Raw genomic sequence first — 5341 nt, 5'->3', positions numbered from 1 at the left:
GCTATTATATATTTGAGAATCTTTGAAGTACTGTGAAATTGTTTCATGAAAAAATGTAATTTTTGGATTTCCATTATTTTTTACGGTGTCAAAATTTGAATTTTTGATTTCTTTTTTAAATTAAAAAGTTGTTATGATAACCTTGTAGGGCATTTAGAAATCAAACATTTTCTTCTCTCACGTTTTTTCATATCGTCCGTTATTTGACTTATATGTTCATTTTCGTGTGTTTTTTGGAATTATGTAAATGCTTTAACCCTGGTAATTTCCGGTTTTATGAAACAAGGCATCATTATAAATTGTTCAACTTTTTGAATTTTGAAAAAAGTGGTCTCAAAAATATTCAAAATGCGCTCACTTTTTGAATTTTATATCCAAAATGGCTGGCTAACGAACTTAACCTTTAGTTCAGGACACTAAAAGAGAGTACCAGAGGCCAATATAATAGAATGATTTTTTCAAAAGTTATTGTGCTAACAGACAGACAGGCGTCCATACATAGAGACTGACAGACAGAAACATTCGTAAAAACCTCTTTTTCGAATCCACGGGGTCTCAAAACGTGGAAATTTGACAAAAACGGGGGGGGGGTCAAATTTTACACAAATCTATTACCTTCTATGATGAGAATGTAAAAAATTAGGTCCAAAAGAGGACGATACAATAAATAAAATAATTTTTTTAAATAGTTAGGAAAATAAATAATTGCGGTGCATTGTTACCAATCGGGTTGAATTTAGCTCTGAGATACTCAATTCGTGTGAATCGTGGCATTACCGGTACCGACAATTTTTTTTACCGGTTTTTTTAGAAAGCATATTTCTAGCAAGATAGCGGTAGAGTGCGCATATTCGTGGAATTCATGAAGTTTATGGAATTCATTAAATGCAAGGAATTCTTGCAATTCAGTGAATTCAAGGAATGCATGCAATTTAAGGAATACTTGCAAGTCAATGAATTGATGGCATTTAAGGAGTTCATGCAATTTAAGGAACGTTGTGGCTAACCTGTCGGGATCGTCAAAATTGTTAGTTGCCAGCTTTTTTCCTTTTTCTTTTTTTTATATATTTTTTTAAATCGTATACTGATGTATGTTGATGCGCTTAATATAAAACATATTTATTATTATAAAGCATGTTTGAAGCATACGAAAGGGACTTTTACACATTTTAGAGTAAGGCCATATAATTGAGGAGTTATTTTGATAGTTTTTGGCTTTTGACGCGTTTAACGAAACGTTCTATGTATAAATCACTATTTATCGTCGATTTTCGACTCAAGAATTACTATTGACGTCTCGTGGGGTCGCAGAAATAACGTCAGGTCGCACCCCTACCCCTTTTCCAACGCCTCGTGAGGGAAGGTAGGCACTTCTGTCACTGGTCAAAAAAATAATGTAAGGTCTCACTCCTGCACCTTTTCCAACGCCACGTGGGGGCGGGTAGGCACATCTGTGACTGGTCGCAGAAATAATGAAAGGTCGCACCCCTACCCCTGATGACTGGCTAAAGAAATAATTTAAGGTCGCATGTAGACTCTACCTTTAAAGAATTCGTGCTATTCAGGGAATCCAAGGAATTCATGGAGTTCAAATTTTTATAACTTTTCTTCAACATCTCATTCAACCCTTTTCCAACAACGTGTTATCGGACTAGAAGGCACCTCTGTGACTGGTCACAGAAATAACATTTTCCAAAGCTTTAGTCTCGGAAACAAACTGGCAAGATGGCCGATATTCAGGATCGAACAGTAGCAGTAAACACATTTGGGAAGAATAATTTTTTTAATATCTTCTTCCCGCACTCTAGGCTCTATCCTTAAAATATGCTTTTTAAAGAAACTGGTAAAAAAATTGTCGGTATCGGTAATTTTTTTACCGGTACCGGCTTTGTATACACAACCTATAAATTTAATACATCTAAGTCATCGAAAGCATTGTTTTTTTGTTGTTAATTATCAAGGTGCCTTTTTGTTATTTTCATTTTTTAAATAGAATGAATCACATTTTGTCACGTGACATACAAAATATTACTCGAATCAAACTTGTTGTATTTTTAATTTAAAAGAAAATTATTAAATTTTAAATGCCAAAGTCATAATAAGTACTTTTAGGTAATTATTCAATACAATTATGAATTAAAACTTTTAAATAAAAAAGAAAACGTTTTTAGTTTTTAAATTAATTTTGAACGTTTATTAAATTTGGTGTATTACAATAATCAATACTACCCTAATAAAATTCGTTTAAAATGAGATATTAAAGTTTTTTTTAATCTTTACTTACAAAAATTACTTTAATACATTAATAAAAACGATCAATTCTTTTAATTTTCCCTGACAAATTGAAAAGAATTCGAGTGATCTTTTAATTGTGAAGAATTAAAATGAATGAAGCGACCCTCACTTCAATTCGGCCTCAAGAATTGGAATGAATTTGATTTTAGTTTAGGTATCATGAATTGAAATGAATAAACCAACACTTGATGAAATTTGCCGTCACGAATTGGTGCGAATTCCCGTGTGTATTTCACTCTGCTGAATTCAGGTGAATAGATCTGTCTTTGTCCATATTCGTGATGACGAATTCGGGTGAATACGAGTTTGACTTCAACTCTCACCAATTAAAATGAATTGGCTGTCACTGAAATTGATTCGCGCTGTCGAATTTACAAGAATTAGCTCCTCTAACATTTTTAAGCTAACTCGGGCAAATATGAGATTTAAAGAACAAATTTCTTGTTTCTGAATTTATACGAATTCGCACAATGCTCCAATTCGTAATCGTTGCAAAGCGGAATTCAAGCGCCTTCTAGTGTATTTACCTTAATAAGCCTCAATTGCCTTTTTTACTAGGATATGATCGCATTTTCATTGGGTGTGGATATACAACATTTATAAATATTAATTTAATGTTAAATATTATGTCTTATAATGTGTATTTTTTCATACTCCGTACTTTCGTATCTCCGTACCTCACTAGATCCTCACAAGTAAGGCACTATTTTACATGCGAATATGCAAGCTGCCATTCTGGTTCCCCGCCAAATTCAAAATCGCTAAATTGATATCGAATTGTATAAATAAACTTACATGATATCGATGCAAACGAAATTTTACTCAGTTTATAAATAGGCGTGCGCTAAAATTATTATCATATGATTTTTTAAATAAATATTAAAAAATAATAATAGATTATAGGTCAAACATTAATACTATACTTTTTCAAGGGTTTATTATGATAGCTATTTATATTTCACATCATACGTGCTTTTTATTGGCGTGGGTCAATGTGCGTCGTTCTGTAGAAAAGCTGGTTCCTAACCTTACTTTCTTCTTGATCTCATTTCGCTTCAAAATATCAAAAGTTTAAATTTGTCGCCGCTTCTATTTTTACAAAACGGAGCACTGCAGCAGACCGTTTTTCTTATATTCTAAACTTAATTTTAATTAAACTATACGACATGCGTATCGCACTGTTTCTCGCGGACTGTCTAGGAACCAGAATGGAGGTTGCATCAGATCATCTCTGGTTGCATATTCCTGTCTGATGTCGCTTATTAAAATAACAGAAAACTGTAATTACCTACAGACCTATCGCACAAGAAAAGATTTCATGTAATCCCGGCAGAGGTCTCCCCTGCTTGAGCGGGATATTAAGGTAAAAGGAATCTATACTATTGCACTAAGTTACAAAATTTTATCAAATTCGTGTTTATTTCATTTTTATGGTGTTTGCTTATTATTTTGAAGCACTGATTATGAAAATAACTTTTTTTCGTAATATAAATATTCTCAAAGATATTTAACATTTAATGTTCAATATCGCGTAAAAAATGAAAAAATCATATTGCGAATTCGCAAAAACGTGATAAGAAATATAAGTTCATTTTCCAAAACATTGGATCTTTAGTGATGGATCAAGCTTTAATTTCAGCCCTATGAAAACCCTTTAGCATTTCCGCTTTCTTTGATACAAGCTTAGATTTGAAAAACAACCAAAAATGGGAGTTTTTCACTGTTTTTTTCTTTCTTTACAGAACGCGAAAAGATAGAACATTTTCCCCTTCAGGATCTTAATTTACATTAAAAAACCACTGAAACTTTTCACCAATTGATGAAAACGAAAACCCTAAACCCAGCGTTATCAACAAAACTTCATAATTTTCTATACAGTTCTGTGTCAAAATTTGATTATTTTCCATCAATTAGTTCGCAATTCGTATAGGGTTTATTTTTTAAACAAAATTTCGATATGCTATCTGGTATTTTAAAGATAATATGTTCTATTTGGTTTTATAAACATTCTGAGCATTTTAGCGAATGTTCAAAAATAGCATACCTTATGCTAATGCTTTCGACAATAATACAGAGTAATTCAATTAATATGTTAAAAATGTATTCGTTAAAATTTATATTCATTGTTATTATTTTTAGTGCTATAAATTTGATCTCAGACTTGAGATGATTGCTTGATTTGTAGAAGGCATTTTTGTGAGTTGGATTTTTTCTATAACCAACATCTGCTGTTATTATAATCTTACAAACTGTAATGAATAATCACTTTTGATTTCAGTGCGAATCATTTTGTCCAATATTTCTGATAATATTTTTCGTAAAGGTGATCTTCCCGTGTTTGTATTGCCGGATAATAGTCTCTATGGCAAACTTAACTTTTTAGGGTTTTTCGTCGGACGGAAGATTTGATATAACTTAAAAATATACAGTTAAGTTCGTGAATTAATTATCGTTACATTCATGTTACTTAAACTTTTTTTTTATTTAATCAATAAAAAGTCTCAAATTTAGCGTTAAGATATTGATTAAAATAATCTGTTAATCCTTTTTAACAGTTCAAGATCTGACCAATGAAACTCGACTAAAAAACAAAAATAAAAATTGAAAAAGGACCTCCTTTTATGCTGAAAACAAAACGAAAATTAGGTTGCGCGTTAGCATACAATAGAGAGTAATAAGTCTGTTGATAGTTCGTGCGATACCTGGCTGCAGTTAAACCTTACTAGAGGCCACTAGATGAATACTTGACAACCCATGTACCCATAGAAATTTAGTTACGAAATACGTTAAAACCGATATTACAGTTTAGTATAATCTTTAACAATTTAAGGAAATCGGGTATGGATATTAAAAAATAGTATAGTATTTATTAATAATCTATGCACAATTTATTTTGGACAATTAATATAAGTTCTACAAAACTTGTAAAAAAAATGTGATATTTAAAATTCACTATATTAAATTTAAGCAGGACCATAATGTCCAATATTAGAGCCGATAAATGTTACACATAATATCTTTTATTTTCTCGATGCCCCCCCCCCCC

This window comes from Belonocnema kinseyi, chromosome 3 (assembly GCF_010883055.1).
Source record: "Belonocnema kinseyi isolate 2016_QV_RU_SX_M_011 chromosome 3, B_treatae_v1, whole genome shotgun sequence".
In the NCBI taxonomy this organism is placed as follows: Eukaryota; Metazoa; Arthropoda; class Insecta; order Hymenoptera; family Cynipidae; genus Belonocnema; species Belonocnema kinseyi.
This window is presented reverse-complemented; position numbering follows the sequence as displayed.